The sequence below is a fragment of the Salmo salar genome, chromosome ssa09 (assembly GCF_905237065.1).
Source record: "Salmo salar chromosome ssa09, Ssal_v3.1, whole genome shotgun sequence".
NCBI lineage: Eukaryota > Metazoa > Chordata > Actinopteri > Salmoniformes > Salmonidae > Salmo > Salmo salar.
In genome coordinates, this window is record NC_059450.1 from 52,892,147 (window position 1) to 52,917,399 (window position 25,253).

The 25,253-nt window shown below is 47.2% G+C and overlaps 1 protein-coding gene and 1 long non-coding RNA gene across 6 annotated transcripts in view; both read right to left on the minus strand.

Moving 5' to 3' along the window:
- LOC106591480 (attractin) overlaps window positions 1-25,253 on the minus strand; it is a 627,298-nt gene that overhangs the window by 255,171 nt on the left and 346,874 nt on the right. The gene's annotated exons all lie outside the window — the stretch shown is intronic.
- LOC123744632 (uncharacterized) lies at window positions 5,831-23,993 on the minus strand. Its single transcript, XR_006771025.1, has 3 exons — window positions 23,821-23,993; window positions 6,100-6,146; window positions 5,831-5,919 (listed from the first exon to the last, which is right to left on the minus strand). It is a non-coding gene; the product is annotated as an uncharacterized lncRNA (long non-coding RNA).

The window sequence follows — 25,253 nt, forward strand, 5'->3', positions numbered from 1 at the left end:
TATACATATCTACCTCCATTACTCCAGTATCCCTGTCCCCTTACCCCTATACATATCTACCTCCATCATTCCAGTATCCCTGTCCCCTTCCCCCTACACATATCTACCTCCATCACTCCAGTATCCCTGTCCACTGTCCCCTATACATATCTACCTCCATCACTCCAGTATCCCTGTCCCATATACATATCTACCTCCATCACTCCAGTATCCCTGTCCCCTTACCCCTATACATATCTACCTCCATCACTCCAGTATCCCTGTCTCCTTCCCCCTATACATATCTACCTCCATCACTCCAGTATCCCTGTCCCCTTCCCACTATACATATCTACCTCCATCACTCCAGTATCCCTGTCCACTGTCCCCTATACATATCTACCTCCATCACTCCAGTATCACTGTCCACTGTCCCCTATACATATCTACCTCCATCACTCCAGTATCCCTGTCCCATATACATATCTACCTCCATTACTCCAGTATCCCTGTCCCCTTCCCCCTATACATATCTACCTCCATCACTCAAGTATCCCTGTCTCCTTCCCCCTATACATATCTACCTCCATCATTCCAGTATCCCTGTCCCCTTCCCCCTATACATATCTACCTCCATCACTCCAGTATCCCTGTCCACTGTCCCCTATACATATCTACCTCCATCACTCCAGTATCCCTGTCCCCTTACCCCTATACATATCTACCTCCTTCACTCCAGTATCCCTGTCCACTGTCCCCTATACATATCTACCTCCATCACTCCAGTATCCCTGTCCCCTTACCCCTATACATATCTACCTCCATCACTCCAGTATCCCTGTCCACTGTCCCCTATACATATCTACCTCCATCACTCCAGTATCCCTGTCCCATATACATATCTACCTCCATTACTCCAGTATCCCTGTCCCCTTCCCCCTATACATATCTACCTCCATCACTCAAGTATCCCTGTCTCCTTCCCCCTATACATATATACCTCCATCACTCCTGTATCCCTGTCCCTTCCCACTATACATATCTACCTCCATCACTCCAGTATCCGTCTCCTTCCCCTATACATATCTACCTCCATCACTCCAGTATCTCTGTCTCCTTCCCCCTATACATATCTAACTCCATCACTCCAGTATCCCTGTCCCCTTCCCCCTATACATATCTACCTCCATCACTCCAGTATCCCTGTCCCCTATACATATCTACCTCCATCACTCCAGTATCTCTGTCTCCTTCCCCCTATACATATCTACCTCCATCACTCCAGTATCCCTGTCCCCTATACATATCTACCTCCATCAGTCCAGTATACCTGTCTCCTTCCCCTATAAATATCTACCTCCATCACTCCAGTATTCCTGTCCCCTTACCCCTATATATATCTACCTCCATCACTCCAGTATCCCTGTCCCCTATACATATCTACCTCCATCACTCCAGTATCCCTGTCTCCTTCCCCCTATACATATCTACCTCCATCACTCCAGTATCCCTGTCTCCTTCCCCCTATACATATCTACCTCCATCACACCATCACTCCAGTATCCCTGTCCCGTATACATATCTACCTCCATCACTCCAGTATCCCTGTCCCCTATACATATCTACCTCCATCACTCCAGTATACCTGTCTCCTTCCCCTATACATATCTACCTCCATCACTCCAGTATCCCTGTCCCCTATACATATTTAACTCCATCACTCCAGTATCCCTGTCACCTTCTCCCTATACATATCTACCTCCATCACTCCAGCATCTGTCTCCTTCCCCATATACATATCTACCTCCATCATTCTAGTATCCCTGTCCCCTATACATATCTACCTCCATCACTCCAGTATACCTGTCTCGATCCCCCTATACATATCTACCTCCATCACTCCAGTATCCCTGTCACCTATACATATCTACCTCCATCACTCCAGTATCCCTGTCTCCTTCCCCCTATACAAATCTACCTCAATCACTCCAGTACCCCTGTCTCCTTCCCCCTATACATATCTACCTCCATCACTCCTGTATCCCTGTCCCCTATACATATCTACCTCCATCACTCCGGTATACCTGTCTCCTTCCCCTTATACATATATACCTCCATCACTCCAGTATCCCTGTCTCCTTCCCCCTATACATATATACCTCCATCACTCCAGTATCCATGTCCCCTTACCCCTATACATATCTACCTCAATCACTCCAGTATCCCTGTCCCCTATACATATCTACCTCCATCACTCCGGTATACCTGTCTCCTTCCCCCTATACATATATACCTCCATCACTCCAGTATCCCTGTCTCCTTCCTCATATACATATCTACCTCCATCACTCCAGTATCCAAGTCTCCTTCCCCCTATACATATCTACCTCCATCACTCCAGTATCCCTGTCCCCTATACATATCTACCTCCATCAGTCCAGTATACCTGTCTCCTTCCCCCTATACATATCTACCTCCATCACTCCAGTATCCCTGTCCCCTATACATATCTACCTCCATCACTCCAGTATCCCTGTCTCCTTCCCCCTATACATATCTACCTCCATCACTCCAGTATCCCTGTCCCCTATACATATCTACCTCCATCACTCCAGTATCTCTGTCTCCTTCCCCCTATACATATCTTCCTCCATCACTCCAGTATCCCTGTCACCTATACATATCTACCTCCATCACTCCAGTATCCCTGTCCCCTTCCCCATATACATATCTACCTCCATCACTCCAGTATCTCTGTCACCTTCCGCCTATACATATCTACCTCCATCACTCCAGTATCCCTGTCCCCTATACATATCTACCTCCATCACTCCAGTATCTCTGTCTCCTTCCCCCTATACATATCTACCTCCATCACTCCAGTATCCCTGTCCCCTATACATATCTACCTCCATCAGTCCAGTATACCTGTCTCCTTCCCCCTATACATATCTACCTCCATCACTCCAGTATCCCTGTCCCCTATACATATCTACCTCCATCACTCCAGTATCCCTGTCTCCTTCCCCCTATACATATCTACCTCCATCACTCCAGTATCCCTGTCCCCTATACATATCTACCTCCATCACTCCAGTATCTCTGTCTCCTTCCCCCTATACATATCTTCCTCCATCACTCCAGTATCCCTGTCACCTATACATATCTACCTCCATCACTCCAGTATCCCTGTCCCCTTCCCCATATACATATCTACCTCCATCACTCCAGTATCTCTGTCACCTTCCGCCTATACATATCTACCTCCATCACTCCAGTATCCCTGTCCCCTTACCCCTGTACATATCTACCTATATCACTCCAGTATCCCTGTCCCCAATACATATCTACCTCCATCACTCCAGTATCCCTGTCTCCTTCCCCCTATACATATCTACCTCCATCACTCCAGTATCCCTGTCTCCTTCCCCCTATACATATCTACCTCCATCACTCCAGTATCCCTGTCTCCTTCCCCCATACATATCTACCTCCATCACTCCAGTATCCCTGTCTCCTTCCCCCTATACATATCTACCTCCATTACTCCAGTATCTCTGTCTCCTTCCCCCTATACATATCTACCTCCATCACTCCAGTATCCCTGTCCACTGTCCCCTATACATATCTACCTCCATCACTCCAGTATCACTGTCCACTGTCCATTATACATATCTACCTCCATCACTCCAGTATCCCTGTCCCATATACATATCTACCTCCATTACTCCAGTATCCCTGTCCCCTTACCCCTATACATATCTACCTCCATCATTCCAGTATCCCTGTCCCCTTCCCCCTACACTTATCTACCTCCATCACTCCAGTATCCCTGTCCACTGTCCCCTATACATATCTACCTCCATCACTCCAGTATCCCTGTCCCATATACATATCTACCTCCATCACTCCAGTATCCCTGTCCCCTTACCCCTATACATATCTACCTCCATCACTCCAGTATCCCTGTCTCCTTCCCCCTATACATATCTACCTCCATCACTCCAGTATCCCTGTCCCCTTCCCACTATACATATCTACCTCCATCACTCCAGTATCCGTCTCCTTCCCCCTATACATATCTACCTCAATCACTCCAGTATCTCTGTCTCCTTCCCCCTATACATATCTAACTCCATCACTCCAGTATCCCTGTCCCCTTCCCCCTATACATATCTACCTCCATCACTCCAGTATCCCTGTCCACTGTCCCCTATACATATCTACCTCCATCACTCCAGTATCACTGTCCACTGTCCCCTATACATATCTACCTCCATCACTCCAGTATCCCTGTCCCATATACATATCTACCTCCATTACTCCAGTATCCCTGTCCCCTTCCCCCTATACATATCTACCTCCATCACTCAAGTATCCCTGTCTCCTTCCCCCTATACATATCTACCTCCATCATTCCAGTATCCCTGTCCCCTTCCCCTATACATATCTACCTCCATCACTCCAGTATCCCTGTCCACTGTCAACCTATACATATCTACCTCCATCACTCCAGTATCCCTGTCCCCTTACCCCTATACATATCTACCTCCTTCACTCCAGTATCCCTGTCCACTGTCCCCTATACATATCTACCTCCATCACTCCAGTATCCCTGTCCCCTTACCCCTATACATATCTACCTCCATCACTCCAGTATCCCTGTCCACTGTCCCCTATACATATCTACCTCCATCACTCCAGTATCCCTGTCCCATATACATATCTACCTCCATTACTCCAGTATCCCTGTCCCCTTCCCCCTATACATATCTACCTCCATCACTCAAGTATCCCTGTCTCCTTCCCCCTATACATATATACCTCCATCACTCCTGTATCCCTGTCCCCTTCCCACTATACATATCTACCTCCATCACTCCAGTATCCGTCTCCTTCCCCCTATACATATCTACCTCCATCACTCCAGTATCTCTGTCTCCTTCCCCCTATACATATCTAACTCCATCACTCCAGTATCCCTGTCCCCTTCCCCCTATACATATCTACCTCCATCACTCCAGTATCCCTGTCCCCTATACATATCTACCTCCATCACTCCAGTATCTCTGTCTCCTTCCCCCTATACATATCTACCTCCATCACTCCAGTATCCCTGTCCCCTATACATATCTACCTCCATCAGTCCAGTATACCTGTCTCCTTCCCCCTATAAATATCTACCTCCATCACTCCAGTATTCCTGTCCCCTTACCCCTATATATATCTACCTCCATCACTCCAGTATCCCTGTCCCCTATACATATCTACCTCCATCACTCCAGTATCCCTGTCTCCTTCCCCCTATACATATCTACCTCCATCACTCCAGTATCCCTGTCTCCTTCCCCCTATACATATCTACCTCCATCACACCATCACTCCAGTATCCCTGTCCCGTATACATATCTACCTCCATCACTCCAGTATCCCTGTCCCCTATACATATCTACCTCCATCACTCCAGTATACCTGTCTCCTTCCCCCTATACATATCTACCTCCATCACTCCAGTATCCCTGTCCCCTATACATATTTAACTCCATCACTCCAGTATCCCTGTCACCTTCTCCCTATACATATCTACCTCCATCACTCCAGCATCTGTCTCCTTCCCCATATACATATCTACCTCCATCATTCCAGTATCCCTGTCCCCTATACATATCTACCTCCATCACTCCAGTATACCTGTCTCGATCCCCCTATACATATCTACCTCCATCACTCCAGTATCCCTGTCACCTATACATATCTACCTCCATCACTCCAGTATCCCTGTCTCCTTCCCCCTATACAAATCTACCTCAATCACTCCAGTACCCCTGTCTCCTTCCCCCTATACATATCTACCTCCATCACTCCTGTATCCCTGTCCCCTATACATATCTACCTCCATCACTCCGGTATACCTGTCTCCTTCCCCTTATACATATATACCTCCATCACCCAGTATCCCTGTCTCCTTCCCCCTATACATATATACCTCCATCACTCCAGTATCCATGTCCCCTTACCCCTATACATATCTACCTCAATCACTCCAGTATCCCTGTCCCCTATACATATCTACCTCCATCACTCCGGTATACCTGTCTCCTTCCCCCTATACATATATACCTCCATCACTCCAGTATCCCTGTCTCCTTCCTCATATACATATCTACCTCCATCACTCCAGTATCCAAGTCTCCTTCCCCCTATACATATCTACCTCCATCACTCCAGTATCCCTGTCCCCTATACATATCTACCTCCATCACTCCAGTATACCTGTCTCCTTCCCCCTATACAAATCTACCTCCATCACTCCAGTACCCCTGTCTCCTTCCCCCTATACATATCTACCTCCATCACTCCAGTATACCTGTCCCCTTACCCCTATATATATCTACCTCCAACACTCCAGTATCCCTGTCTCCTTCCCACTATACATATCTACCTCCATCACTTCAGTATCCCTGTCCCCTTCCCCCTATACATATCTACCTCCATCACTCCAGTATCCCTGTCTCCTATACATATCTACCTCCATTACTCCAGTATCCCTGTCACCTTCCCCCTATACATATCTACCTCCATCACTCTAGTATCCTTGTCCCCTTACCCATATACATATCTACCTCCATCACTCCAGTATCCCTGTCACATTCGCCCTATACATATCTACCTCCATCACTCCAGTATCCCTGTCCCCTTACCCCTAAATATATCTACCTCCATCACTCCAGTATCCCTGTTTCCCTATACATATCTACCTCCATCACTCCAGTATCCATGTCTCCTTCCCCCTATACATATCTACCTCCATCACTCCAGTATCCCTTTCCCCTTCCCCCTATACATATCTACCTCCATCACTCCAGTATCCATGTCTCCTTCCCCCTATACATATCTACCTCCATCACTCCAGTATCCCTTTCCCCTTCCCCCTATACATATCTACCTCCATCACTCAAGTATCCCTGTCTCCTTCCCCCTATACATATCTACCTCCATCACTCCAGTATCTCTGTCACCTTCTCCCTATACATATCTACCTCCATCACTCCAGTATCCCTGTCCCCTTACCCCTATATATATCTACATCCATCACTCCAGTATCCCTGTCCCCTATACATATCTACCTCCATTACTCCAGTATCTCTGTCTCCTTCCCCCTATACATATCTACCTCCATCACTCCAGTATCCCTGTCCACTGTCCCCTATACATATCTACCTCCATCACTCCAGTATCACTGTCCACTGTCCATTATACATATCTACCTCCATCACTCCAGTATCCCTGTCCCATATACATATCTACCTCCATTACTCCAGTATCCCTGTCCCCTTACCCCTATACATATCTACCTCCATCATTCCAGTATCCCTGTCCCCTTCCCCCTACACATATCTACCTCCATCACTCCAGTATCCCTGTCCACTGTCCCCTATACATATCTACCTCCATCACTCCAGTATCCCTGTCCTATATACATATCTACCTCCATCACTCCAGTATCCCTGTCCCCTTACCCCTATACATATCTACCTCCATCACTCCAGTATCCCTGTCTCCTTCCCCCTATACATATCTACCTCCATCACTCCAGTATCCCTTCCCCTTCCCACTATACATATCTACCTCCATCACTCCAGTATCCGCCTCCTTCTCCTTATACATATCTACCTCAATCACTCCAGTATCTCTGTCTCCTTCCCCTTAAACATATCTAACTCCATCACTCCAGTATCCCTGTCCCCTTCCCCTTATACATATCTACCTCCATCACTCCAGTATCCCTGTCCACTGTCCCCTATACATATCTACCTCATCACTCCAGTATCACTGTCCACTGTCCCCTATACATATCTACCTCCATCACTCCAGTATCCCTGTCCCATATACATATCTACCTCCATTACTCCAGTATCCCTGTCCCCTTCCCCCTATACATATCTACCTCCATCACTCAAGTATCCCTGTCTCCTTCCCCCTATACATATCTACCTCCATCATTCCAGTATCCCTGTCCCCTTCCCCCTATACATATCTACCTCCATCACTCCAGTATCCCTGTCCACTGTCCCCTATACATATCTACCTCCATCACTCCAGTATCCCTGTCCCCTTACCCCTATACATATCTACCTCCTTCACTCCAGTATCCCTGTCCACTGTCCCCTATACATATCTACCTCCATCACTCCAGTATCCCTGTCCCCTTACCCCTATACATATCTACCTCCATCACTCCAGTATCCCTGTCCACTGTCCCCTATACATATCTACCTCCATCACTCCAGTATCCCTGTCCCATATACATATCTACCTCCATTACTCCAGTATCCCTGTCCCCTTCCCCCTATACATATCTACCTCCATCACTCAAGTATCCCTGTCTCCTTCCCCCTATACATATATACCTCCATCACTCCTGTATCCCTGTCCCCTTCCCACTATACATATCTACCTCCATCACTCCAGTATCCGTCTCCTTCCCCCTATACATATCTACCTCCATCACTCCAGTATCTCTGTCTCCTTCCCCCTATACATATCTAACTCCATCACTCCAGTATCCCTGTCCCCTTCCCCCTATACATATCTACCTCCATCACTCCAGTATCCCTGTCCCCTATACATATCTACCTCCATCACTCCAGTATCTCTGTCTCCTTCCCCCTATACATATCTACCTCCATCACTCCAGTATCCCTGTCCCCTATACATATCTACCTCCATCAGTCCAGTATACCTGTCTCCTTCCCCCCTATAAATATCTACCTCCATCACTCCAGTATTCCTGTCCCCTACCCCTATATATATCTACCTCCATCACTCCAGTATCCCTGTCCCCTATACATATCTACCTCCATCACTCCAGTATCCCTGTCTCCTTCCCCCTATACATATCTACCTCCATCACTCCAGTATCCCTGTCTCCTTCCCCTATACATATCTACCTCCATCACACCATCACTCCAGTATCCCTGTCCCGTATACATATCTACCTCCATCACTCCAGTATCCCTGTCCCCATACATATCTACCTCCATCACTCCAGTATACCCGTCTCCTTCCCCTATACATATCTACCTCCATCACTCCAGTATCCCTGTCCCCTATACATATTTAACTCCATCACTCCAGTATCCCTGTCACCTTCTCCCTATACATATCTACCTCCATCACTCCAGCATCTGTCTCCTTCCCCATATACATATCTACCTCCATCATTCCAGTATCCCTGTCCCCTATACATATCTACCTCCATCACTCCAGTATACCTGTCTCGATCCCCCATACATATCTACCTCCATCACTCCAGTATCCCTGTCACCTATACATATCTACCTCCATCACTCCAGTATCCCTGTCTCCTTCCCCTATACAAATCTACCTCAATCACTCCAGTACCCCTGTCTCCTTCCCCCTATACATATCTACCTCCATCACTCCTGTATCCCTGTCCCCTATACATATCTACCTCCATCACTCCGGTATACCTGTCTCCTTCCCCTTATACATATATACCTCCATCACCCAGTATCCCTGTCTCCTTCCCCCATACATATATACCTCCATCACTCCAGTATCCATGTCCCCTTACCCTATACATATCTACCTCAATCACTCCAGTATCCCTGTCCCCTATACATATCTACCTCCATCACTCCGGTATACCTGTCTCCCTTCCCCCTATACATATATACCTCCATCACTCCAGTATCCCTGTCTCCCTTCCTCATATACATATCTACCTCCATCACTCCAGTATCCAAGTCTCCTTCCCCTATACATATCTACCTCCATCACTCCAGTATCCCTGTCCCCTATACATATCTACCTCCATCAGTCCAGTATACCTGTCTCCTTCCCCCATACATATCTACCTCCATCACTCCAGTATCCCTGTCCCCTATACATATCTACCTCCATCACTCCAGTATCCCTGTCTCCTTCCCCCATACATATCTACCTCCATCACTCCAGTATCCCTGTCCCCTATACATATCTACCTCCATCACTCCAGTATCTCTGTCTCCTTCCCCTATACATATCTTCCTCCATCACTCCAGTATCCCTGTCACCTATACATATCTACCTCCATCACTCCAGTATCCCTGTCCCCTTCCCCATATACATATCTACCTCCATCACTCCAGTATCTCTGTCACCTTCCGCCTATACATATCTACCTCCATCACTCCAGTATCCCTGTCCCCTATACATATCTACCTCCATCACTCCAGTATCTCTGTCTCCTTCCCCCTATACATATCTACCTCCATCACTCCAGTATCCCTGTCCCCTATACATATCTACCTCCATCAGTCCAGTATACCTGTCTCCTTCCCCCTATACATATCTACCTCCATCACTCCAGTATCCCTGTCCCCTATACATATCTACCTCCATCACTCCAGTATCCCTGTCTCCTTCCCCCTATACATATCTACCTCCATCACTCCAGTATCCCTGTCCCCTATACATATCTACCTCCATCACTCCAGTATCTCTGTCTCCTTCCCCCTATACATATCTTCCTCCATCACTCCAGTATCCCTGTCACCTATACATATCTACCTCCATCACTCCAGTATCCCTGTCCCCTTCCCCATATACATATCTACCTCCATCACTCCAGTATCTCTGTCACCTTCCGCCTATACATATCTACCTCCATCACTCCAGTATCCCTGTCCCCTACCCCTGTACATATCTACCTATATCACCCAGTATCCCTGTCCCCAATACATATCTACCTCCATCACTCCAGTATCCCTGTCTCCTTCCCCCTATACATATCTACCTCCATCACTCCAGTATCCCTGTCTCCTTCCCCCTATACATATCTACCTCCATCACTCCAGTATCCCTGTCTCCTTCCCCCATACATATCTACCTCCATCACTCCAGTATCCCTGTCTCCTTCCCCTATACATATCTACCTCCATTACTCCAGTATCTCTGTCTCCTTCCCCTATACATATCTACCTCCATCACTCCAGTATCCCTGTCCACTGTCCCCTATACATATCTACCTCCATCACTCCAGTATCACTGTCCACTGTCCATTATACATATCTACCTCCATCACTCCAGTATCCCTGTCCCATATACATATCTACCTCCATTACTCCAGTATCTCTGTCCCCTTACCCCTATACATATCTACCTCCATCATTCCAGTATCCCTGTCCCCTTCCCCCTACACTTATCTACCTCCATCACTCCAGTATCCCCGTCCACTGTCCCCTATACATATCTACCTCCATCACTCCAGTATCCCTGTCCCATATACATATCTACCTCCATCACCCAGTATCCCCGTCCCCTTACCCCTATACATATCTACCTCCATCACTCCAGTATCCCCGTCTCCTTCCCCCTATACATATCTACCTCCATCACTCCAGTATCCCTGTCCCCTTCCCACTATACATATCTACCTCCATCACTCCAGTATCCGTCTCCTTCCCCTTATACATATCTACCTCAATCACTCCAGTATCTCTGTCTCCTTCCCCTTATACATATCTAACTCCATCACTCCAGTATCCCTGTCCCCTTCCCCTATACATATCTACCTCCATCACTCCAGTATCCCTGTCCACTGTCCCCTATACATATCTACCTCCATCACTCCAGTATCACTGTCCACTGTCCCCTATACATATCTACCTCCATCACTCCAGTATCCCTGTCCCATATACATATCTACCTCCATTACTCCAGTATCCCTGTCCCCTTCCCCCATACATATCTACCTCCATCACTCAAGTATCCCTGTCTCCTTCCCCTACATATCTACCTCCATCATTCCAGTATCCCTGTCCCCTTCCCCTATACATATCTACCTCCATCACTCCAGTATCCCTGTCCACTGTCCCCTATACATATCTACCTCCATCACTCCAGTATCCCTGTCCCCTTACCCCTATACATATCTACCTCCTTCACTCCAGTATCCCTGTCCACTGTCCCCTATACATATCTACCTCCATCACTCCAGTATCCCTGTCCCCTTACCCCCTATACATATCTACCTCCATCACTCCAGTATCCCCTGTCCACTGTCCCCTATACATATCTACCTCCATCACTCCAGTATCCCTGTCCCATATACATATCTACCTCCATTACTCCAGTATCCCTGTCCCCTTCCCCTATACATATCTACCTCCATCACTCAAGTATCCCTGTCTCCTTCCCCCATACATATATACCTCCATCACTCCTGTATCCCTGTCCCCTTCCCACTATACATATCTACCTCCATCACTCCAGTATCCGTCTCCTTCCCCTATACATATCTACCTCCATCACTCCAGTATCTCTGTCTCCTTCCCCTATACATATCTAACTCCATCACTCCAGTATCCCTGTCCCCTTCCCCTATACATATCTACCTCCATCACTCCAGTATCCCTGTCCCCTATACATATCTACCTCCATCACTCCAGTATCTCTGTCTCCTTCCCCTATACATATCTACCTCCATCACTCCAGTATCCCTGTCCCCTATACATATCTACCTCCATCAGTCCAGTATACCTGTCTCCTTCCCCCTATAAATATCTACCTCCATCACTCCAGTATTCCCTGTCCCCTTACCCCCTATATATCTACCTCCATCACTCCAGTATCCCTGTCCCCTATACATATCTACCTCCATCACTCCAGTATCCCTGTCTCCTTCCCCCTATACATATCTACCTCCATCACTCCAGTATCCCTGTCCCCTTCCCCTATACATATCTACCTCCATCACACCATCACTCCAGTATCCCTGTCCCGTATACATATCTACCTCCATCACTCCAGTATCCCTGTCCCCTATACATATCTACCTCCATCACTCCAGTATACCTGTCTCCTTCCCTCATACATATCTACCTCCATCACTCCAGTATCCCTGTCCCCTATACATATTTAACTCCATCACTCCAGTATCCCTGTCACCTTCTCCCTATACATATCTACCTCCATCACTCCAGCATCTGTCTCCTTCCCCATATACATATCTACCTCCATCATTCCAGTATCCCTGTCCCCTATACATATCTACCTCCATCACTCCAGTATACCTGTCTCGATCCCCTATACATATCTACCTCCATCACTCCAGTATCCCTGTCACCTATACATATCTACCTCCATCACCCAGTATCCCTGTCTCCTTCCCCCTATACAAATCTACCTCAATCACTCCAGTACCCCTGTCTCCTTCCCCTCATACATATCTACCTCCATCACTCCTGTATCCCTGTCCCTATACATATCTACCTCCATCACTCCGTATACCTGTCCCCCTTCCCTTATACATATATACCTCCATCACTCCAGTATCCCTGTCTCCTTCCCCCATACATATTACCTCCATCACTCCAGTATCCATGTCCCCACCCTATACATATCTACCTCAATCACTCCAGTATCCCTGTCCCCATACATATCTACCTCCATCACTCCGTATACCTGTCTCCTTCCCCTATACATATATACCTCCATCACTCCAGTATCCCTGTCTCCTTCCCTCTATACATATCTACCTCCATCACTCCAGTATCCAAGTCTCCTTCCCCCATACATATCTACCTCCATCACTCCAGTATCCCTGTCCCCTATACATATCTACCTCCATCACTCCAGTATACCTGTCTCCTTCCCCTTATACAAATCTACCTCCATCACTCCAGTACCCCTGTCTCCTTCCCCCATACATATCTACTTCCATCACTCCAGTATACCCTGTCCCCTTACCCCTATATATATCTACCTCCAACACTCCAGTATCCCTGTCTCCCTTCCCACTATACATATCTACCTCCATCACTTCAGTATCCCCGTCCCCTTCCCCTATACATATCTACCTCCATCACTCCAGTATCCCTGTCTCCCTATACATATCTACCTCCATTACTCCAGTATCCCTGTCACCTTCCCCCTATACATATCTACCTCCATCACTCTAGTATCCTTGTCCCCTTACCCATATACATATCTACCTCCATCACTCCAGTATCCCTGTCACATTCGCCCTATACATATCTACCTCCATCACTCCAGTATCCCTGTCCCCTTACCCCTAAATATATCTACCTCCATCACTCCAGTATCCCTGTTTCCCTATACATATCTACCTCCATCACTCCAGTATCCATGTCTCCTTCCCCCTATACATATCTACCTCCATCACTCCAGTATCCCTTTCCCCTTCCCCCTATACATATCTACCTCCATCACCCCGTATCCATGTCTCCTTCCCCTATACATATCTACCTCCATCACTCCAGTATCCCTCCCTTCCCCTATACATATCTACCTCCATCACTCCAGTATCCCTGTCTCCTTCCCTTATACATATCTACCTCCATCACCCAGTATCTCTGTCACCTTCTCCCTATACATATCTACCTCCATCACTCCAGTATCCCTGTCCCCTTACCCCTATATATATCTACATCCATCACTCCAGTATCCCTGTCCCCTATACATATCTACCTCCATCACTCCAGTATCTCTGTCACCTTCCCCCTATACATATCTACCTCCATCACTCCAGTATCCCTGTCCCCTTACCCCTATATATATCTACCTCCATCACTCCAGTATCCCTGTCCCCTATACATATCTACCTCCATCACTCCAGTATCCCTGTCCCCTATACATATCTACCTCCATAACTCCAGTATCCCTGTCTCCTTCCCCCTATACATATCTACCTCCATCACTCCAGTATCCCTGTCTCCTTCCCCCTATACATATCTACCTCCATCACTCCAGTATCTCTGTCTCCTTCCCCCTATACATATCTACCTCCATCACTCCAACAGCCCTGTCCCCTTACCCCTATACATATCTACCTCCATCACTCCAGTATCCCTGTCCCCTATACATATCTACCTCCATCACTCCTGTATACCTGTCTCCTTCCCCCTATACATATCTACCTCCATCACTCCAGTATCCCTGTCCCCTATACATATCTACCTCCATCACTCCAGTATCCCTGTCTCCTTCACCCTATACATATCTACCTCCATCACTCCAGTATCCCTGTCTCCTTCCCCCTATACATATCTACCTCCATCACTCCAGTATCCCTGTCTCCTTCCCCCTATACATATCTACCTCCATAACTCCAGTATCTCTGTCTCCTTCCCCCTATACATATCTACCTCCATCACTCCAATAGCCCTGTCCCCTTACTACTATACATATCTACCTCCATTTCTCCAGTATCCCTGTCCCCTATACAAATCTACCTCCATCACTCCAGTATACCTGTCTCCTTCCCCTATACATATCTACCTCCATCACTCCAGTATCCCTGTCTCCTTCCCCCATACATATCTACCTCCATCACTCCAGTATCCCTGTCTCCTTCCCCCATACATATCTACCTCCATCACCCAGTATCCCTGTCACCTTCCCCTATACATATCTACCTCCATCACTCCAGTATCCCTGTCCCTTACCCCTATATATATCTACCTCCATCACTCCAGTATCCCTGTCCCTATACATATCTACCTCCATCACTCCAGCATCTCTGTCACCTTCCCCCATACATATCTACCTCCATCACTCCAGTATCCCCTGTCCCTTACCCCTATATATCTACCTCCATCACTCCAGTATCCCTGTCCCCTATACATATCTACCTCCATCACTCCAGTATCCCTGTCCCCTATACATATCTACCTCCATAACTCCAGTATCCCTGTCTCCTTCCCCTATACATATCTACCTCCATCACTCCAGTATCCCTGTTCTTCCCTATACATATCTACCTCCATCACTCCAGTATCTCTGTCTCCTTCCCTATACATATCTACCTCCATCACCCAATAGCCCTGTCTTACCCCTATACATATCTACCTCCATCACTCCAGTATCCCCGTCCCCATACATATCTACCTCCATCACTCCAGTATACATGTCTCCTTCCCCTATACATATCTACCTCCATCACTCCAGTATCCCTGTCCCCTATACATATCTACCTCCATCACTCCAGTATCCCTGTCTCCTTCCCCCTATACATATCTACCTCCATCACTCCAGTATCCCTGTCTCCTTCCCCCTATACATATCTACCTCCATCACTCCAGTATCCCTGTCTCCTTCCCCCTATACATATCTACCTCCATCACTCCAGTATCCCTGTCTCCTTCCCCCTATACATATCTACCTCCATCACTCCAGTATCTCTGTCTCCTTCCCCCTATACATATCTACCTCCATCACTCCAATAGCCCTGTCCCCTTCCCCCTATACATATCTACCTCCATCACTCCAGTATCCCTGTCCCCTATACATATCTACCTCCATCACTCCAGTATACCTGTCTCCTTCCCCCACATATCACTCCATCACCCCCGTCCCCTATACATATCTACCTCCATCACTCCAGTATCCCCGTCACCTTCCCCTTATACATATCTACCTCCATCACTCCTGTATCCCTGTCCCCTTACCCCTATATATATATATCTACCTCCATCACTCCAGTATTCCTGTCCCCTATACATATCTACCTCCATCACTCCAGTATCCCTGTCCCCTTACCCCTATACATATCTACCTCCTTCACTCCAGTATCCCTGGCCCCTATACATATCTAACTCCATCACTCCAGTATCCCTGTCTCCTTCCCCATATACATATCTACCTCCATCACTCCAGTATCCCTGTCACATTCCCCCTATACATGTCTACCTCCATCACTCCAGTATCCCTGTCCCCTTACCCCTATATATATCTACCTCCATCACTCCAGTATCCCTGTCCCCTGTACATATCTACCTCCATCACTCCAGTATCCCTGTCTCCTTCCCCTTATACATATCTACCTCCATCACTCCAGTATCCCTGTCTCCTTCCCCCTATACATATCTACCTCCATCACTCCAGTATTCCTGTCCCCTTACCCCTATACATATCTACCTCCATCACTCCAGTATCCCTGTCCCCTATACATATCTACCTCCATCACTCCAGTCCTGTCCCCTTCCCTTATACATATCTACCCCATCCCCCAGTATCCCTGTCTCCTTCCCCTATACATATCTACCTCCATTACTCCATCACTCCAGTATCCCTGTCCCTATACATATCTACCTCCATCACTCCAGTATCCCTGTCTCTTATACATATCTACCTCCATCACTCCAGTATACCTGTCTCCTTCTCTTTATACATATTTACTTCCATCACTCCAGTATCCCTGTCCCCTATACATATCTAACTCCATCACTCCAGTATCCCTGTCCCCTATACATATCTACCTCCATCACTCCAGTATCCCTTCCCTATACATATCTACCTCCATCACTCCAGTATACCTGTCTCCTTCCCCCTATACATATCTACCTCCATCACTCCAGTATCCCTGTCCCCTATACATATCTAACTCCATCACTCCAGTATCCCTGTCCCCTATACATATCTACCTCCATCACTCCAGTATCCCTGTCCCCTATACATATCTACCTCCATCACTCCAGTATACCTGTCTCATTCCCCCTATACATATCTACCTCCATTACTCCAGTATCCCTGTCACCTTCCCCCTATACATATCTACCTCCATCACTCTAGTATCCTTGTCCCCTTACCCATATACATATCTACCTCCATCACTCCAGTATCCCTGTCACATTCGCCCTATACATATCTACCTCCATCACTCCAGTATCCCTGTCCCCTTACCCCTAAATATATCTACCTCCATCACTCCAGTATCCCTGTTTCCCTATACATATCTCACCTCCATCACTCCAGTATCCATGTCTCCTTCCCCTATACATATCTACCTCCATCACCCCAGTATCCCTTTCCCTTCCCCTATACATATCCACCCCATCACCCAGTATCCATGTCTCCTTCCCCCATACATATCTACCTCCATCACTCCAGTATCCCTTTCCCCTCCCCCTATACATATCACCTCATCACCAAGTATCCCTGTCCTTCACCCTATACATATCTACCTCCATCACTCCAGTATCTCTGTCACCTTCTCCCCATACATATCTACCTCCATCACTCCAGTATCCCTGTCCCCTTACCCCTATATATATCTACATCCATCACTCCAGTATCCCCGTCCCCATACATATTTACCTCCATCACTCCAGTATCTCTGTCACCTCCCATACATATCTACCTCCATCACTCCAGTATCCCCGTCCCCTTACCCCCATATATATTCTACCTCCATCACTCCAGCATCCCTGTCCCCTATACATATCTACCTCCATCACTCCAGTATCCCTGTCCCCTATACATATCTACCTCCATAACTCCAGTATCCCTGTCTCCTTCCCCTATACATATCTACCTCCATCACTCCAGTATCCCTGTCTCCTTCCCCTATACATATCTACCTCCATCACTCCAGTATCTCTGTCTCCTTCCCCTTATACATATCTACCTCCATCACTCCAACAGCCCCTGTCCCCTACCCCTATACATATCTACCTCCATCACTCCAGCATCCCCTGTCCCCTATACATATCTACCTCCATCACTCCTGTATACCTGTCTCCTTCCCCTATACATATCTACCTCCATCACTCCAGTATCCCGCCTATACATATCTACCTCCATCACTCCAGTATCCTGTCTCCTTCACCCTATACATATCTACCTCCATCACCCAGTATCCCTGTCTCCTTCCCCCTATACATATCTACCTCCATCACTCCAGTATCCCTGTCTCCTTTCCCCTATACATATCTACCTCCATAACTCCAGTATTCTGTCTCCTTCCTTTATACATATCTACCTCCATCACTCCAATAGCCCTGTCCCCTTACTACTATACATATCTACCTCCATTTCTCCAGTATCCCTGTCCCCTATACAAACTACCTCCATCACTCCAGTATACCTGTCTCCTTCCCCCTATACATATCTACCTCCATCACTCCAGTATCCCGTCTCCTTCCCCTTATACATATCTACCTCCATCACTCCAGTATCCCTGTCTCCCCCTATACATATCTACCTCCATCACTCCAGTATCCCTGTCACCTTCCCCTATACATATCCACCTCCATCACTCCAGTATCTGTCCCCTACCCCCATATATATCTACCTCCATCACTCCAGTATCCCTGTCCCCTATACATATCTACCTCCATCACTCCAGTATCTCTGTCACCTTCCCCCATACATATCTACCTCCATCACTCCAGTATCCCTGTCCCTTACCCCTATATATATTACCTCCATCATCCAGTATCCCTTCCCCTATCATATCTACCTCCATCACTCCAGTATCCCTGTCCCCTATACATATCCACCTCCATAACTCCAGTATCCCTGTCTCTTCCCCCTATACATATCTACCTCCATCACCCAGTATCCCTGTCTCCTTCCCCTATACATATCTACCTCCATCACTCCAGCATCTCTGTCTCCCTTCCCCTATACATATCTACCTCCATCACTCCAATAGCCCTGTCTCCTTCCCCCTATACATATCTACCTCCATTACTCCATCACTCCAGTATCCCTGTCCCCTATACATATCTACCTCCATCACTCCAGTATCCCTGTCCCTTATACATATCTACCTCCATCACTCCAGTATACCTGTCTCCTTCCCCTATACATATTTACCTCCATCACTCCAGTATCCCTGTCCCCATACATATCTAACTCCATCACTCCAGTATCCCTGTCCCCTATACATATCTACCTCCATCACTCCAGTATCCCTGTCCCCTATACATATCTACCTCCATCACTCCAGTATACCTGTCTCCTTCCCCCTATACATATCTACCTCCATCACTCCAGTATCCCTGTCCCCTATACATATCTAACTCCATCACTCCAGTATCCCTGTCCCTAACATATCTACCTCCATCACTCCAGTATCCCTGTCCTTTATACATATTTACCTCCATCACTCCAGTATACCTGTCTCTATTCCCCCTATACATATCTACCTCCATTACTCCAGTATCCTGTCACCTTCCCCCTATACATATCTACCTCCATCACTCTAGTATCCTTGTCCCCTTACCCCTATACATATCTACCTCCATCACTCCAGTATCCCTGTCACATTCGCCCTATACATATCTACCTCCATCACTCCAGTATCCCTGTCCCCACCCCTAAATATATCTACCTCCATCACTCCAGTATCCCTGTTTCCCTATACATATCTACTTCCATCACTCCAGTATCCATGTCTCCTTCCCCTATACATATCTACCTCCATCACCCCAGTATCCCTTCCTTCCTCCATACATATCTACCTCCATCACTCCAGTATCCATGTCTCCTTCCCCCATACATATCTACCTCCATCACTCCAGTATCCCTTTCCCTTCCCCCATACATATCTACCTCCATCACTCCAGTATCCCTGTCTCCTTCACCCTATACATATCTACCTCCATCACTCCAGTATCTCTGTCACCTTCTCCCTATACATATCACCTCCATCACTCCAGTATCCTGTCCCCTCACCCCTTATATATCTACATCCATCACTCCAGTATCCCTGTCCCCTATACATACCTACCTCCATCACTCCAGCATCTCTGTCACCTTCCCCTATACATATTTACCTCCATCACTCCAGTATCCCTGTCCCTTACCCCTATATATATCTACCTCCATCACTCCAGTATCCCTGTCCCCTATACATATCTACCTCCATCACTCCAGTATCCCTTCCCTATACACATCTCACTTCCATAACTCCAGTATCCCTTGTTTCCTTCCCCTATACATATCTACCTCCATCACTCCAGTATCCCTGTCTCCTTCTCCTATACATATCTACCTCCATCACTCCAGTATCTCTGTCTCCTTCCCCATACATATCTACCTCCATCACTCCAACAGCCCTGTCCCCTTACCCCTATACATATCTACCTCCATCACTCCAGTATCCCTGTCCCCTATACATATCTACCTCCATCACTCCTGTATACCTGTCTCCTTCCCCCTATACATATCTACCTCCATCACTCCAGCATCCCTGTCCATACATATCTACCCCATCACTCCAGTATCCCTGTCTCCTCACCCTATACATATCTACCTCCATCACTCCAGTATCCCTGTCTCCTTCCCCCTATACATATCTACCTCCATCACTCCAGTATCCCTGTCTCCTTCCCCCTATACATATCTACCTCCATAACTCCAGTATCTCTGTCTCCTTCCCCCTATACATATCTACCTCCATCACTCCAATAGCCCTGTCCCCTTACTACTATACATATCTACCTCCATTTCTCCAGTATCCCTGTCCCCTATACAAATCTACCTCCATCACTCCAGTATACCTGTCTCCTTCCCCCTATACATATCTACCTCCATCACTCCAGTATCCCTGTCTCCTTCCCCCATACATATCTACCTCCATCACTCCAGTATCCCTGTCTCCTTCCCCCTATACATATCACCTCCATCACTCCAGTATCCCTTCACCTCCCATACATATCTACCTCCATCACTCCAGTATCCCCGTCCCACCCCTATATATCTACCTCATCACTCCAGTATCCCTGTCCCCTATACATATCTACCTCCATCACTCCAGCATCTCTGTCACCTTCCCCATACATATCTACCTCCATCACTCCAGTATCCCCCCCACCCCTATATATATCTACCTCCATCACTCCAGTATCCCTGTCCCCATACATATCTACCTCCATCACTCCAGTATCCCTGTCCCCTATACATATCTACCTCCATAACTCCAGTATCCCTGTTCTTCCCCCTATACATATCTACCTCCATCACTCCAGTATCCTGTCTCCTTCCCTCATACATATCTACCTCCATCACTCCAGTATCTCTGTCTCCTTCCCCCTATACATACTACCTCCATCACTCCAATAGCCCTTCCCTACCCATACATATCTACCTCCATCACTCCAGTATCCCTGTCCCACATATCTACCTCCATCACTCCAGTATACATGTCTCCTTCCTTCTATACATATCTACCTCCATCACTCCAGTATCCCTGTCCCATACATATCTACCTCCATCACCCAGTATCCCTGTCTCCTTCCCCTATACAATCTACCTCCATCACTCCAGTATCCCTGTCTCCTTCCCCTTATACATATTTACCTCCATCACTCCAGTATCCCTGTCTCCTTCCCTATACATATCTACCTCCATCACTCCAGTATCCCTGTCTCCTTCCCCTATACATATCTACCTCCATCACTCCAGTATCTCTGTCTCCTTCCCCTATACATATCTACCTCCATCACTCCAATAGCCCTTCCCCTTCCCCCATACATATCTACCTCCATCACTCCAGTATCCCTGTCCCCTATACATATCTACCTCCATCACCCAGTATACCTGTCTCCTTCCCCCATACATATCTACCTCCATCACTCCAGTATCCCTGTCCTATACATATTTACCTCCATCACTCCAGTATCCCTGTCACCTTCCCCTATACATATCTACCTCCATCACTCCTGTATCCCTGTCCCCTCACTCCCCTATATATATCTACCCCATCACTCAGTATTCTGTCCCCTATACATATCTACCTCCATCACTCCAGTATCCCTGTCCCCTTACTCCCTATACATATCTACCTCCCTCACCCAGTATCCCTGGCCCCTATACATATCTAACTCCATCACTCCAGTATCCCTGTCTCCTTCCCCATATACATATCTACCTCCATCACTCCAGTATCCCTGTCACATTCCCCTATACATGTCTCACCTCCATCACTCCAGTATCCCTTCCCCTTACCCTATATCTACCTCCATCACTCCAGTATCCCTGTCCCCTGTACATATCTACCTCCATCACCCAGTATCCCTGTCTCCTTCCCCCTATACATATCTACCTCCATCACTCCAGTATCCCTGTCTCCTTCCCCCTATACATATCTACCTCCATCACTCCAGTATTCCTTCCCCACCCCTATACATATCACCTCCATCACTCCAGTATCCCTGTCCCCATACATATCTACCTCCATCACTCCAGTCCCTGTCCCCTTCCCCCTATACATATCTACTTCCATCCCTCCGTATCCCTGTCTCCTTCCCCCTATACATATCTACTTCCATTACTCCATACTCCAGTATCCTGTCCTATACATATCTACCTCCATCACTCCAGTATCCCTGTCCTATACATATCTACCTCCATCACCCAGCATACCTGTCTCCTTCCCCATACATATCTACCTCCATCACTCCAGTACCTGTCCTATACATATCTAACTCCATCACTCCAGTATCCCTGTCACCTTCCCCTATACATATCTACCTCCATCACTCCAGCATCTGTCTCCTTCCCCTATACATATTACCTCCATCACCCAGTATCCCTGTCCCCTATACATACACCCCATCACTCCAGTATACCTGTCTCCTTCCCTATACATATCTACCTCCATCACTCCAGTATCCCTATCACCTATACATATCTACTTCCATCACTCCAGTATCGCTTGTCTCCTTCCCCCATACAAACCTACCTCAATCACTCCAGTACCCCCTGTCTCCTTCCCCCTATACATATCTACCTCCATCACCCAGTATCCCTGTCCCCTATACATATTACCTCCATCACTCCGGTATACCTGTCTCCTTCCCCTATACATATACCTCCATCACTCCAGTATCCCTGTCCCTTCCCCTCTCATATACCTCCATCACTCCAGTATCCCTGTCCCCACCCCCATACATATCACCTCCATAACTCCAGTATCCCTGTCCCCTATACATATCACCTCCATCACTCCGGCATACCCTGTCTCCTTCCCCATACATATATACCTCCATGACTCCAGTATCCCTGTTCAACCTCATACATATCCACCTCCATCACTCCAGTATCCATGTCTCCTTCCCCACTATACATATCTACCTCTATAACTCCATTATCCCTTTCACCTTCCCCCATACATATCTACCTCCATCACTCCTGTATCCCTGTCCCCACCCCTATACATATCTACCTCAATCACTCCAGTATCCCTGTCCCCTATACATATCTACCTCCATCACTCCAGTATCCCTGTCTCCTTCCCCTATACATATCACCTCCATCACTCCCCAGTATCCCTGTCTCCTTCCCCTTATACATATCTACCTCCATCACTCCAGTATCCCTGTCCCCTTCCCTATACATATCTACCTCCATCACTCCAGTATCCCTGTCCCCATACATATCTACCTCCATCACTCCAGTATCCTGTCACCTTCCCCTATACATATTTACCTCCATCACTCCAGTATCCCTGTCCCCTATACATATCTACCTCCATCACTCCAGTATCCCTGTCCCACCCTATACATATCTACCTCCTTCACTCCAGTATCCCTGTCTCCTTCCCCCATACATATCTACCTCATCACTCCAGTATCCCTGTCCCCTTCCCCCATACATATTTACCTCCATCACTCCAGTATCCCTTGTCCCCTATACATATCTACCTCCATCACTCCGTATACCCTGTCTCCTTCCCTATACATATCTACCTCCATCACTCCAGTATCCCTCCCCCATACATATCTACCTCCATCACTCCAGTATCCCTCACCTTCCCCCTATACATATTACCTCCATCACTCCAGTATCCCTGTCCCCTATACATATCTACCTCTATAACTCCATTATCCCTTTCACCTTCCCCCTATACATATCTACCTCCATCAATCCTGTATCCCTGTCCCCTTACCCCTATACATATCTACCTCAATCACTCCAGTATCCCTGTCCCCTATACATATCTACCTCCATTACTCCATCACTCCAGTATCCCTGTCCCCTATACATATCTACCTCCATCACTCCAGTATCCCTGTCCCCTATACATATCTACTTCCATCACTCAGTATACCTGTCTCCTTCCTCTTATACATATCTACCTCCATCACTCCAGTATCCCTGTCCCCTATACATATCTAACTCCATCACTCCAGTATCCTGTCACCTTCCCCTTATACATATCTACCTCCATCACTCCAGCATCTGTCTCCTTCTCCTTATACATATCTACCTCCATCACTCCAGTATCCCTGTCCCCTAACATATCTACCTCCATCACTCCAGTATACCTGTCTCCTTCCCTTATACATATCTACCTCCATCACTCCAGTATCCTTATCACCTATACATATCTACTTCCATCACTCCAGTATCCCTGTCTCCTTCCCCCTATACAAATCCACCTCAATCACCCAGTACCCCTGTTCCTTCCCCCTATACATATCTACCTCCATCACTCAGTATCCCTGTCCCCTATATAT